This window comes from Caloenas nicobarica, chromosome 2 (genome assembly GCF_036013445.1).
Source record: "Caloenas nicobarica isolate bCalNic1 chromosome 2, bCalNic1.hap1, whole genome shotgun sequence".
Taxonomy (NCBI): Eukaryota; Metazoa; Chordata; class Aves; order Columbiformes; family Columbidae; genus Caloenas; species Caloenas nicobarica.
Window position 1 is genome coordinate 11,732,268 of NC_088246.1, and position 15,563 is coordinate 11,747,830.

The window sequence follows — 15,563 nt, forward strand, 5'->3', positions numbered from 1 at the left end:
TACAAGTGTCTTCCATGATATTAACATTTTTCAGTTGAAATGATATTGTTACTTTTATTAAGTCCAATTAACCAGTTACTTCCTACTACTTCTTTCAGTTCAAGCCCCGCAATCATAAACTCCACCACCAGTGTTCCAGAATCCTGAACGCCTGTTGCTCACTGATACACCCATCACCTGCTTTCCTATTTCCAACAGTTGAGACACAAACCTACCATAAACTCGGCGTGCCCAGGTGCACTAACGTGAATCAAGCTATGGGATGATCTATAAATCCTCCATACACCTACAAGTTCTAATGAACAACTCTTTCAACAACCTGACCCACCCTCTTGTTGCCTCCAGTCACGAGTTACAGTGCTTTGCTTGTCACCAGTAACTCCAGTTCACTTTTCAAGCTTCCAAACAAGAGTAAAACAACTTTAGTTTCTTTCAAAAAAGATCTGAAGTAAACACATTCATTTTAAAAGCATCCAAATGGGAATGACCAACATCCTGCGATGCCAGAACAGCCGACCAACGTGCACATCCCTCTTCCGAGTGCTGAGCGCCTGAGTAACAACATCCAGCAGTCGCTCACATCTGCTCTGCCTCAGCAGATTTTTAGCTACTCTGTGCAAAGTGAAACTACTTTATTAGAGTTCCCTTCTTAGAATGCCATCTGAAAGATGGTTATCTATGGATTTAGTTAAGAGGTAAGCTATTGCTTCCAATTTCCTCTGGAGGACAAAGCAAGTTTAGTTTTACATGTTCTAACGTGCATTAAATGAAGGCATCTTCTACCAGTCGTATTTTGGGAGACAGGCTGGAGATGGTCCAAAGCATAGAATAAGTCATGTAAACTTCCAAAAACCACATCTCCTTCTAAAGTATTTCTTCTTGGCTTCCAATTACATTCTTGCTCAGATAGCTGTGATGGACTCTAATGTTATCTCACCTGGGAACACAAGTTTCCCTAAGCAGGAGAGCACTGACAACTTAGACACAGCAATGGCTAGCAATGAGGTGCATTTTAAAGGTCGAATCAATGTTCTCTGACCTACATCCCACAGTCCAAATAACCCAAAACAGGTACAAAATTGTGCTGCTCTTCTTCTGTCTCTCATGTAGCTGAAAAGCAATTCTGATATGACTGCGAGACACAGGAAACACCACACAGAAACTCCTGAACTCTAAGACCATAGTACACACATACTGATGCTGTCTTTCCAAGGAAATCCGTTCATAATTTTGTGCCTCGGAACTTCATTTTAGCACATTAGACACCAGCTCCGAAGCAGAGCACCTGAGTTACTACAGACCACGGAGGCTGCATGGAATGAACGGGGCGGCCTGCGGGTGAGGCCTCCGCGGCAGCAGCGCTGTGGAGGGAAGGGCTGCACTTTCGTTCATAAACCTCACTGCTCATCTTCCCCTGAAGAAAAACTGACCTCCCATTCTACTAACCTTCCTTCAGGAGGTCTTCAAAGGTGTCAAACAGGTCCATGGCAACTGCTGGGCCATGGAGTCCTGTCCCCTGGACTGCAGGAGAGCACGTCAAACCCTTCCAGAAAGTAATTTACTTCCACCTGGAACTAAATTCAGTTGGACTCCTTTTTTCATTCCAAACTGTTATAGCATCTTCTTCACCTTTTTTGCATTTTTTCCACTGATCTTCATCTTTTCAACTTGAAATAATCCTTTTCCATTTAGCCTTGCCTGTATCACAGGCTTTCCTGGCCTCCAGGTACACAAACTTCACTTGTCTAAACAAGTGAATAACCTTCACAAAGCAAGCGATCAGGCCAGACTTGTACAATGTACCTTATCAAAGATAACTCAGGTATTATTTTATCAGGTTTTTCATTTACCTCCCTGTCTTTCACCCAGCTTCCCTCAAAATGCATCTGAGGTATCCCATTCCATTAAAACTAGACATGTGGCTCAGATCACCTTTTTTTTCCGTTCCTAAACACCATTACTAGTCATTGTTCATAAATCTCATAATGACACATTGTTTGAGAGTTAGAAATGTTACCATTGGACTTTCGCCCACCAGTATTTTTGCATTTATTATTCCAGCACTGATACTACCTAGTTGCCCACTTCAGCAAATTAAGCTTTTTCTTCTGTCATTAATATAGAATAACCACTAGACAAACTGTTTATAAAATAATAAATGCTTCCCAAACTGCACAGCTCCTGAAAGTATTCCTTTTCCTACTAACCTGAGATAATTCAATATTCACTGCAATTAATTTGCAATTCAAAGAAAACCCAGTTCAGATTTTTAACCAAATCTGGGCCTCAAAACTAAGGAAGATGTATGCAGAACAAATGAATCTATCTCCAATTATAAATACTAGAATATGCCTGTCCTGGTAACACAGAGTAAATGGAATCTCTCTCTGGTCTCAAGAAATCAAAAAAAAAATCCTTATTGTACAGCCTGTAAATGCGATTTAGGATGATATTTTAAAATACATTTTGACCCAACAGCCAAATATGATAAAATGAACAGCCATTTAAAGGCATCTGCAATACATGAACTGCAATATATGTTAATAAGGTTGCAGATCACTTCATCTTTTCTTTGTAAAAAAACTGCATTCGAAAACCGTCACTAGCATAATTTCTGCATGAACACAAGTACTGAAATTCCACTCTTAAAAGAAACAACCTAAAATGCATTCGTGTCATTTCCCCACTTTGTTCCAGAAGGACTTCAAACAGCAAGATGAATTAACATCATCTGGTTACTCAACTCTTTTCCAAACGTGTTACTAAAAGAACAGAAAAGCCCAAAAGCAGCTCGCTGTTCTCTTGTTATGTGGGCAAAGTGTTTACGAAGCACTGAAAATATGCATCCTTTGGCTCAAGGACTTCCATCACCCAGAGGCTGATTCAGATCCTACTCTCATAAGCCTGCAAAACAACTCGAAAGGAAAAATAGTTGCATATCTTCAATTACCTCAAGACACGATCAATGTCCCTGCTCTCCACAGCTTTCACAACATTTGACAATTCCATTTTTTCCCTGCTGCAGCACCTCTGAAGGCTCCTAAAGGTCTGTGACATTATTGCAGACCTAATGTGACAACTCATGCTGATGTTAGCACACAGCAGCTGTTCTCATAGGAGGCATCACCCTCCAGTGCCTGTGAAATACGGCACTTGGAAATCCACACGTTTCTGCTGGGTCTGCACACACTGAGGCAGCTGGAAAACCACATCTCCATGCTCTCATCCTTCTTTTTTTCTGTTTCCAGCTTACAACTACTCTTGATCAAGACATAGAAATTTTCTGCAGTAAGCCAGATGTGCAAACATCTCCTTTTCTTCCTCAGTTCATTATTTATTTAAAATGTTAATGAGGTTATTCTGTGATTTCTGTAGCCTTTTCCCTCAAAAATAATAGAATATTTCAAACACGAAAAAAGCCACTGCTTTCATGTCTTGGACACATTCTTTCACGCAACATAGAGTTCTTAAAAAAAAAAAAAAAGAAGCTGGAATGAAATCATAGCTATACTTAATAAAATAAAAGCAAGCAAACTTTTACTGAGTAGTGTGCATTTTCACAGAAGCCAAAACCAGCAATGCCTTTCAAACAGGCAGGTGTTAGCAAAGGTCATTTCCCATGATGATAAAGTTCAGCACTTGAGTTTGGCTTCCACAGAAAGGGCTGGTGGTTTGGAAGCAGAAGTTTTTGAGAAAGCCCACGAACGTAAGTTTGCATCGATATGTCAAAACAGATACCACTCGGCTCTTGTTCTTCAATTGTCACGAGCTGACGGGTAGCTAATTACTATCACTAATGTTTCTTAATTCACTGGTTTGCAGGAATTCCCGTTGTGGGTTACTTCATTTTGTGAATCACTAGGTAAACCGTCAAACATGCCAGCCTGAGGACCAAAGGAACACCAACAACATACCTTACAAAAGCCGTCAGTCCATTTGTTTTTACAGCTACAATACAGCTATACTTTACAGGTGCCAATAAAGGTTACTTAACATGTAGAAAATTAACAAGAGACTTCATTTAATACTCTGTTATTAAGTTCCAGCTGGGAAACAGGACTAGCAGAGCCTGGGAAGGTAGCCGTTTTTTAAGAAATTAAGAATGCAAGAATTAAGGAAGGATTTACAAGCTCTTGTAAATACACACAAAACACTGACTTTTCAGTACAGTTCAGAGAGCACAAACACATGGATTGCTTCAGACAGAAATGCATGTGACCAACACACACACACATCAGCATTCAGCCTTCAACTGTGTGCACTGAAATTCAAGAACTTCAGTCCTGCAGTTGTGTCTTCAAGCACTTATTTGGTCCCCAAATGCCGCTGATCCGAGTGCCCAAAATGAGTGGACAACCGTCCGCTTAAACCCGCCAAAGTCACGGGTGAAATATCAGGTGAAGCTGTACCTGTGCCTGCTGTCCCACACAAGCAGAGCCGTACATCCAGATCTCTGACTGTAAGTCCACATCAGCAAGGGTATACACTCAGATCAGCTGGCGGCCCAGGTAATGCTTAAGAAATAACTCGATGACCTGGAAATACCAGGCACAAACCATGCTTTTATTATCTTCTGCTTCTTTCTTATCCAGAATTGACTTTTTACTCATTACTCTCTTCTTCTTTCCAGTGGACTCTTATTGTAAGGCTGTGCCAGAGTTATATTTTCAGTGATTTTCATTCTTTTCTGCCTCACAAATAACCAGCTGCTGGGCTCTGCCTCAGGCCATGGGTGGAGCACAGACCAGCCACACTCAGAACCCACAACCCGAGAGCTGCTTTGCAAAGGTCTTTAATCACCCCTTTGCTGTTTAACGCTCACAAGGCTTACCATATTTTTTAAAAAATTTATTAATCGTCCACAATCTCAGATATTGCTTATCCTAACTACCCCATGGATCAGCTGCTGTCCAGATCAGGGTTTCCATGGCTGAGGTTGAAATTAGACCTCACAACTGCTCCCTCTCCACACGCCTCACCGTCTTCATTTGATGTCACATTTCTCATCACGGTAGCACTGCAAAGCCTATCTCCTCATCTGAACATCTCCGTTTTCACTACAATCTTCATTTTTAGAATTCAAACATGAACAGCACAACTAGAATCAGACGCTTGCATGAACTAAAAGGTGATTCCCACTCTTGTTTATATAATTAAAACTGTGAGAGGCATCTGAAAACTTGTACGTGTAAGATGGGAAGATACAGCATCTTTGTGTCTTTTGCCACTTTTCTAATAATGTCATACTTTGGATGTCTGAAGAGGTTGTTAATTTTTATGGCTGGAAGAGCGTAAGAAACACAGGAATGGTCACACTGGATCACGTCCAGTGTCAGAAATGCAGGAACGGTCACACTGGATCCCTTCAATGCTCATTCACATCCTTCAACACTTACAGTTACTTAGACGACAGAGTAAGGTTAAAAGTTTGAAACAGAAAATGGACATAATCTACTCTCCTTCTCCTCGCAGTGTCATTTGATCAAAAGCTATTAGGGACTTATCTAAATCCCAGAGCACGACATTGCAAAAACCTTCTGGGATTCGCTGCTACAGCTCAGAGCACCTTTTGCTGCCCAAATAAACCTGGAATCCCATTTTGAACTTCGCTGAAGTCTTGCCTGAAGTCTTGGCCTCAACAACTTGCAATGAAGAATTAATTCCACAATGTAATTATACTCGGTGTGAATTTGCCAACTTTTAAGATAATTAAATATCCCCCTATCCTCTGCCATGAAAAGTTCACGACATACCTTCTCTGCAGCATTCATTATTTGACACACTTGTGTCAGTTCCTCCTCATTTGGCTCCTTGCAAGGTAATTAATTCCAGATTTTCCACATGCTTTAGATACAGATTTTTTTCCATGCCGTTCATCATTCTCACCCCGCTATCACAGCAACAGGCCAGTTCCTCCATGGCTAAGGCGAGACAGTGGGTAGTGCAGGGAGAAGCTCCAGCCTGTGGTTTCCCAGTGTTATCAGTCTACGGCTCCCCAGTGCTCCCAGTCCACAGCTGCCAGCTCTGTGCAGCGCTGCCCACTTACCCCAACTACCAACACCCATGTTCACGTCACTCTTCTGACCTGTTTCCATCACTAAAAACTCCAAATACAAACCTTTATCCCACAGCGAGTTTTGACAACATCTTATCAGCTCCTAAAAGCAGAGATTGGCTACATTTAACTGAAAAAACTTGACAGATCTGATTTTATAGTAAGGTTAAGACTCAGGCCATCCGAGGCCAGAGGTTTAAAAGAAAAATAAAAATTATTCATCCTCACACACAGATCCCACACGGAACATGCTCGGAGTACTTCATACATCTGAATAAAAACAAAACTCCTCCCTTAAAATTTATAATATGTACTATTTGATTCTAGATCACATATATTTCCATATGAATAAAATCTTTCCTTATGATGCTTGCGATTTTAGTACCATCAATCATCATGTTGTCATTAGGACTGAGTTCTTCTGTTGGCTGATTGGTTTTTTTCTGCTTTATACTTCTGTCTCTGTTTTCCTTGGCTGCCTAGGTCTGACTTTGAAGGGCTCTGATGTAAAAACCACTTTTTCTTTAGGACTCCACAATTTCTTTGGTTCTTTTCATACAAACATTATGTTACCCCAAAACACTCTCTGGATTGAAGCAGAGTGGTTTGAACATCCACTTCAGTCTAAGCCTAACTTGTTTGAAAATATTAAAACCAGAAGAGTAAGAGGGTTGAAGAGATTGCAAAGACATATTTTTGCTTCCTTGAAGTTAGAAAGGCTATAGCTAATAAAAGAAAGAATCCTTTTCCCCCTTGTTTCTTATAAGGGTTCTGTTCCAAGTCTTTCAACAACAAAAATAACACTGCATGCACCACACTCTTACCAACCCCTTACTAACTGCTCTCCATAAAGTGGTTAATGTAGTGCCTAATGTATAAAAATTTCTAAATATCTTAGTATTCTGTGATTTTAAATCTGATAAGCGCATACAGTTTTCTTTATTTCTTTGAATATATAGCATATATAATACAGGGGACTGAAACCAGAGAGACTCAAGAGCTCAATGTAGCAGTACAAACCAGATCAACAGCACATCTTCTCCCTAGCGGCTATCAATTTATTTCTTACTTAAGAAGCTATTTCCATATTTTTTAAGAACAGTTTCCATTTTAGTGCAGCCAGGCCTCTGTACCTGAAATATTAGCTGGTTTCTTTAGACATGGCTACTCCCATACAAAGGTTCTGCACAAATACAGGATTATTGTAAAAAACTCAAATGCAAACTTTACAGCAATGAGCACCAATGTGAAATTACAACCCATCTCAGTAAACTAGAAGAATAAATCCCTGAAATCTCTAAGTCCTTCATTTTCAACTTGCATTTGCACTCGTATTTAAGTATTTCTCTTATGTAAAGGTTTCTGAGACTCCTTTTGAACAAAATTATGCTACAACATAAAATTGCTAACTCTTTGGACTTGTAAATGCTGAAAGGGCTCAAGATACAAGAGGATACTAAGCTGCAACGAGGGTTGTGATTACATGTGTAGTGCAGGCATCTCCAGGTAAGACTGGCTGATGCCTTGAAAAATTTGGGTGAATTCAGGAGTGGCTCTGTAGGCATCTGTACCTACCAGTGGGCACTGTTGGTAATAGGTGACTAAAAGAAGGAGCATGAACAACAAGGATACAAATCCAAATTAAATATACAGAGAGACTACAATGTTTGTATTAGGTTAAGCTCCTGCCAGCCAAAAGAGCTTCTGTAAAGCTAATAGCTCATAGGAACAATCATTGACATGTCTTTCTCTTAAATTATATTAATTTAGAAAACTGAGTCTCTGACTTCTTCAGCCCAATAAACCATTATGGTTTAGTGCTGTCCTACTCTGTCATTTCAGGTGTATTGTCAGAGCCATGCTGGGTCACACAAAGTCTGGAAGAGCACTTTTCTCTGCAACTTCTCAGTACCACTGTAATATAAATAATGCATAATAACAAACAGCACATTTGTACCTCCACTATGAAAAAACCCCACTTGCCTTGAGTTTTATAAATCCGGCTGTGTATACATTTTTACTCTTTAACCTCTGTAAGCTGTATGTCAAACAGTCCCTTTAAAAAACACAAGTTTTTGCAAAGTCAGGCACTGCATAATGGCTTATTTCAGGATTTACACTCTGCATACATATGTATGAAGAAATTACAGGAAAAAAGCAGCTCAGCTTATTTGTCTTTCGGTCACCTAATCAAAAAGGTGATTGAAATTCATTTTTACCACATCAATGAAGTCACTGGAGAGCAATTGCAAATTTTTTTTTTTGCATGTGACAGATGACTGACCTTCACCATGGACTTAACATAAGAAAGACCAGACCATGCTTCTTCCAGGTACACCAAGGCCATGGTTCACTTCTGCTGGTATATATAGGGGACACCAGACATACTGCAGTAGCGCTTGCTCTGTTTCCACTCCAGAGTACACCAAGAGGTCTACGTCATTTCTTTCTGCTGTTAGCACAGGAGACTGGGAGAACACCAGCCACGGAAAGAGCTGAAATAGAAGGATGCTTGCTATGCATGATTAGGAGATACAGCAAGGGATTCTTCATTTCCCAAGGGAAATCACTGCCCTAACGCAGCCAAAGTATTTAGTGCTACATGTGAATTACAGAATCATAGAATCATTTGGGTTGGAAGAGACTCTCAGGATGATCGAGTCCAACTATAACCTAAGTCTAGCACTAAACCATGTCCCTAACGACCTCATCTATACGCCTTCAGAGCACATCCAGGTGGGACACAGGCTTTAGTTAAAATACGTAAAACTCAAAGGCGCAGCCCTGAAATTCGACTCAGTAATTCTGTTGGCCACAGACTATCATAGATCTGTGCTGAGCCTTACTACTGCTTTCCTTTCTCCAAAATGTGGTTTGATAATTTCCTTGTCATTTTACGAATTCTCTTCCCGTAAGAGCCAATTCAATGCACTTTCTTCAGGCCCACAGCACAGTGAACCCACAACTTCACAGAGTCCTGTCTCCTTGACCTTACATCTTTGTCCTACAGAAAACGGCACTGCTTGCTTTCAGCTCAGATTGTGCAAAGTCACTGCTGAGGCAACTGGGTTGCAGTGATGTTATTATCATGGATTACACGGGAGCTGGACTCTCACATCCCAACCTGCCGGCAGGCACTGCCTTCAACTGTAGGGTTTCCACACGAAGCTGAACCTTAGTGAGCCAACTCTGCCTTGGGACCCTTCCTCCCCTCCATCTGGCCTCCTAAAGCAGGAACCTTGGCAGTTCTCTCTCCTCATGCAGCATCTAGATGGGCTTTGAGCCCTGGACGGGGCTCTGAGCAACCTGATCTGGGTGAAGATGTCCCTGCTCATGGCAGGGTGTTGGACTAGAAGAGCTTTGAAGGTCCCTTCCAACCCAAACTATTCTATGATTGCATGATCTGCAGGGCATGGCTAATCTACAGGTGGATCTCCAGAAGTGGATTCACCAGGCATTGCTCCCATGAAGTGTGTTTGCACAGAGTTTCCAGCAAATATGCTAACTAGTAAATCCTAGAAAGATCTTCGGGTAAGCAGGCCACCTACTTACCTGGCTACCCACCAACAAAGGGCTAACAGAATCTGGCAGAACTTGGGCTGCAGCCTCCTGCAAAGCTATGGGCTGCACTGGCTATTTGATAATAGTGGAAAATAATATGATAATAGAAATAAATAACTAACACATTATTTATAATAAATGGAAAGTTCGTGTTACAGCTGTCCGACATGGAGGAAGTCCAAAATACAGAGCCACAGAAACCTAAAACCAGAGCAAAATTTCCTTGTGTTCCAGGACAGGGAGGAAAGGGGGAGCAGGGGGAAACTAGATGCAACCTTGGAACTCAAATGGCATTTAAATCACCTACAGCTCTTTCTTCTAACCTTACCTATTTTCTTCAGCTACAGGCAGAGATAACCTTCAGTGTGCTCCTGCTGAACCGCAGGCACCGCTGAGCCGGCTGATCTGAAAGACACTGCGAGCAGAACTCTGCTGCTGCTCCCATCCTCAGCTTCAAAGCAAGACGCGGGATGAAGCCTTTGGGTCTGGCTGAGAAAAACGAGCTGCGTGGGTAGAGAGTTCAGGAGAGTGATGGAGATGGCTCACAGATCTTCCTCTTTTGTTCAGGAAAATTGAAGAGGTTGCAAAGCTTTAGTAACAATGTTGCACTGGACAACAACGGGGGCTGACTCTGTTCTCTTTTATGCAGACTTAATTCAGTATTATAACACATTTCCTCTTCTTTCAGCTACAGATCCTGTACAAAAACTACTGTGCTTGAAAAATGTGACTTAAATTTGGATGTGAGTTTTCCTATGGAACTCTCTCTATACAATTTATATATTATTCTTTCTAAAAACTAGAAAATACTACTGCATCCTGGTTCCAGTTCCAGAGTGAATACTGGGAGTTATGCTCCAAATCTTACCAGGACAAGACACAAGGGAACTGTTCCAACTTCCCCTCCTGACCTTACTAACAAAAGAAGTTCTTTCTGTAGGCTACACTCAGCATTTAAGACGGATGCAAAAAGATGGATGCACTTACTAAACATGAAATAATGTAAATAAAACACTAGATAGTGAAAAGACATTTCCGTACACTTCACAAACCCACTCAAGAAACTCTTGGTCATAGCTGCAGAAAGCTTTGACAAGTTACTCATCACAATTTTATTTCATAAGAAGAAAAACACGGAAGATGATTTATCCCCCAACTCCTACCACTTTGGCACCCAACCATAAGCAAACTGATGGTCAATCATCATTTTATGTAAATCTTCCTTTAGTTGCTCCAAAGAAAGAACAGGGAAATTCAAGGAAAAAAAAATACTTAAAGGAGGAAATTACACTACAAATAATTACAGATAAATATTCATTTTGGAGTGCAAGAGTATAGAAGGATGGCTTTACAGAAGCAATGGTATCTAAAATTTTGCCTTCCTAAAGCAACTAATACAGAAAGTATTTCACCTTTTTCTACTTGCACACATAAATAGGTCCTGCCAAGTGGCACAGGGATAGAGTTTTGATGAAATTGTTTCTCAAGGTACATACCACCCACTATTGCAAAAGCCGTGGAATTTAGAGGCTCAACACACCCATCCACCCATCCAGCATTTAGCTGAGGTGTTTGATACGCAGTAGCTCTTGTTTCCTTCAGTTTGAGTGCAGAACCATTTTCATTGCTATTCTACACAAGACAGTGGCAATATCCCATTTCAATGCTTCCATCTAAAGTAGTCAGTGATTATCAACATCACAGCATCATATCCTTGATATAATTATTTTAGTACACGAGGAAATAAAGTAAGTGTGACTTGCCAAAAGTCATGTAGACAGTTGACAGCAATGAAGAGAACTGAATGTAGATCTCCGGCTAGTCTGTTACCCATCTTATTAAATTATCTTTAAAAAAAAAAAAGTAGAAGATTCCCAAGAACATGATGTTTTCTTTCCTTTCTGATGATTAAATGGATCCTGCGTTCCCTCTTTCTTGCTTTCATAGGTCACCAGGCTAAGCAAACAGCTTGTTCCACATGAGCAAAAAAGGCAGCTCAAAAAACCCATGTTGAATTTGGCTAGATGGAGATGGTCCATCTCTTTTAAGTATGGAGGCTAACAATTGCTTAGCCCCACTGATTTTTTTTTTTTTTTCTGATCTATATGTTTTTTTTCATTAATATCTGACAATGCTCTTCTGTAGTCCTGGCAAGGTTGGCTACATATCATTAAGCTCACTCATGGTTTTGTTGGAAAAAGCTACAGGATGATGAACAAACCCATTAATGATAGAAACTAACGTCTGCTCTGAAAAATGGAAGAAAGGAGCTGTCCCAAGAGGCTGCATTCAAACATCTCCTCCATAGAGAATAAAGTTAAATACTGAGCTGTGGTAAATATCACAGTCTGGCAAAGGAACATTAAAATGTGAAAAATCATCTCTACTCCTCTCTTTTATATAGTAATATCCCTGCTCCTCTCTTTTATATAATAATGTATCTACTGCAATTCAATAAGAGAAAATGTGTGAATTATAGGGATTAAGCCTACGAAATATAACTAGAAATAACCAGCAGCAAACAGATACTAGGAATCATTAGAAAAGACTGCGGAACCTCATACCTACGACATCTTATAAATTCATGGTGAGCCTCATCCTGCTGTGTACTTTGTGGCAGTCACCTCACCCGAGAGAGGATCTGTCAGGAGATAACTACAGTGAGTGTGAACAGACCTGTGGAGACATTTCTCTATATTGAAAGTCTATGAAGACAAGTTCCTTCCAGGAGAGATGATAGAAATCTATATAATAATGAATAGCAGATACACGGTGATAAAATGGTTTCTCATTTAACCAAACAGCATAAATCACAGAATCACAGAATGTTTGGGATTGGAAGGCACCCCGAAAGATCATCTAGTCCAATCCCCCCGCCGGAGCAGGAACACCCAGATGAGGTTACACAGGAAGGTGTCCAGGCGGGTTTGAATGTCTCCAGAGAAGGAGACTCCACAACCCCCTGGGCAGCCTGGTCCAGGCTCTGTCACTCTCACTGAGAAGAAGCTTCTTCTCAAATTTAAGTGGAACCTCTTGTGTTCCAGCTTGAACCCATTACCCCTTGTCTTACTGTTGGTTGTCACCGAGAAGAGCCTGGCTCCGTCCTTGTGACACCCACCCTTTATATATTTATAAACATGAATGAGGTCACCCCTCAGTCTCCTCTTCTCCAAGCTCAAGAGCCCCAGCTCCCTCAGCCTTTCCTCATAAGGGAGATGCTCCACTCCCTTCAGCATCTTCGTTGCCCTGAGTACCCCAAGAAAACCATCAAGCAGCAGATGTAAAAGAAATTTACGAAAGAAGTACTTTTCTACATAGCACATAACTCTCATTTGGAACTGATTGTTCCAACATGTTGTAGAGTACAACAGTAAGATTAGCTGCAAAAAGGGATCTATAGAAAAAGGAGGTCCAGATATATGTTGGACCAGGCATAAAATGACTTACGCCTCTCACTTTCAGAAACTAGGAGGCTCTATGAGGGGCAGAGTCACATTATACCCAAGTTGTGCTAAATTTTTCCTCTAATCATCCACAACTGGTGGGTGATGCGACAGAGACAGGATCCTGATGAGAGGAACGATTTCAGCGATGCAGTACAGCTGCTGGGCTGGAGTTCTCAGGTCTCCTGGATCCTCTCCTTTACTGAACGTGCCCTCAGCCATGGCATAGTGCAGAACCTGCTGTCTGCACTGGCTCGTCTTCTCCTTAAACTGGATGAAGATCAACTACCATTATTCCTCATGGAACCAAAAACCCTGCAGCCCCCAGGAGATACCAGCTGAATCACTGCGAGGTGGATCTCAGGTACTCTCTGGAGTGCAAGAGAAGGTCGTCACCCGAGGCCTCCTCCGTCATCTCTCCTTATCAGTATCTGTGAGGTCAATGGTGAAATGGGTCAGGTGGCCACGTGGACACCAACGTAAAACTGCTGGGGTTCAGGTCAAGAAGGAGCAGGAACAACCAGCAGCCTGTTTTCTCCAGGTTTTCTCCACAAGGGAATAATTCCTCCACTTCTCTTGGAGATGATGTAATTCAAGCCTTCAGTCCTCCAAGAAGTGGAGAGCTGGACAGACACGTGGCTATTCATGTCACTTTGGGCACAGTTGTTTCATTGAGCAAGAAGACAAATCCTATGAATTAGGCACAGGAATTCCCGCTACATTTGTATGGTTTGTCTTTATGCACGTAAAGAACTAGTATGGATATTTTTAGCAAACGAAAGAGAATATAAATTACATATTAATCACATGTTATATCTGCAATCTAAACTAGTAGGTATGTTCATTTTATACATGAACATATTCTTGAAGCTGCAGGATGCTAATTTAAAAAACAAGCAATTCAAAGCTTCCTTGGTTGACACTGCAGGTAATGAGATTTTTTTTCCCCTGACATCTTGTGTTTCATCTTACCTCATAACTAAATAATTTAGTGTGGTTTTAAATATATATATTTATAAGCATTCTAAACAGCAAGCTGTGTATGACCTACTTATTTTGAGTTTCCAATTTAAAAATAGATATTCCAGGAAAAAAATATTTCCTACGCAATTGTCAACAGAAGGAGGTTGATTTAATCCATGAAAAAAGGCTTGTGAAGGTGAGACACACACCAGTAATAATGAGAAATCTTCTGAACTGCAGTACTAATTCTGAGAAATGAATTTTCAATTAAAAACCAGCATTTCCCATGTGACTCTTACCAGTCGCTAAAGCACATGACAGCTTCAGCTGGTATCAGTGTGGCGGCTGTGACAGGTCACCCCACAAAGGATGCTGAAGGTGCAACTTGTGTATAACTGGCTTGATTGTAGGTATTTGCATATATATAAAACACAGGCTGCTGTGAAGACTTCACCAGCATCAAGTGGAGGTGGTTGCATTCCCCATGCAAGACCAAAGCTGTGAGGACACGCAAAGACATCAGTGTAACGAGTGTCTTTAACATTCCCATGGCCTCTGCTGAGCGCACAAACAGACTGATGGGACAGCAATGACGGCTGGATCCTCTGCACTTTCTGTCACTGACACATATTTACTCCAGCCATGCCTTTCTTCCCTCCCACTAAAAAAAAAATAAAAGCTGAGTCAATCATAAAGGATTTCAAGGCTGTTGGAAAATTGTCCAAGTGTTTAAATTTCATGAGGGTCCTAAACACCCTTTGAAGTCTGCGGAGCGGCCGTGGCAGCGTCTCTGACCACACACCTGCGGACAGGGAGCGTCACCACGCCGGGGGTACCACCCAAGGAAGAGAAAGTTGGGAGAAAAAGAGGTGGGGGGAAAAAAAAACGTAGTTAAATACGGGATGTAGCTGGTCTGGAAGGTCCCCTCTCTGTCACTGCTGAGCTAGAAGATGGCACAGGACAACCAGCAGCCACGCTGCCTCTGAAACGCTGAGCCTGGCAGCCCCTGCTCTGATGGAGCCATCCCATGAGCAAACGTCCTTGCTGCTTCCAAACACAAGAGAGAGCCGGGGAAGCCTTTTTCTGCTGTACCATTTCTGTTTAAACCAAACAATCTAGCAAACCTGTAACCATTTATATTGTTTTTTGGAGCAGGCAACACCGAGGAAGGTATAATTTTCTCAAGCAGGTGTATGGAGCCCTGCAATGCGAGCTGAAGGGGCTTTGTGGGTACCCCTGGTTTAGAATAAAGCTCTAACAAGGAAAGGAAATCCTTCCCTTGTTGCTCTGTTCAATCCACTGACACGGCTTTCTAATATTCTGGAAAAGCCTTTACGCCCGCATGCAAATATTTGCTATTCCTGCATATTAAGCACGAGTCCAAGTATTTCTGCATCTGGCTGCCTGTGCCAGCGCCCACATCAATATCATGTGAGCTGCTGAGGGCAGAACTATTAAAAAAAGGGAAATAACTGAATATAACCTGACGGCACTACACAGTATAGCTTGGAGTGAGCATGGTTAGGAAGCACAGATGTGTG

At 41.4% G+C, this 15,563-nt stretch overlaps 1 protein-coding gene across 7 annotated transcripts in view; it reads right to left on the reverse strand.

Moving 5' to 3' along the window:
* The window catches only part of DIP2C (disco interacting protein 2 homolog C), a 323,874-nt gene that overhangs the window by 155,884 nt on the left and 152,427 nt on the right, over positions 1-15,563 (reverse strand). The window lies entirely within an intron of this gene.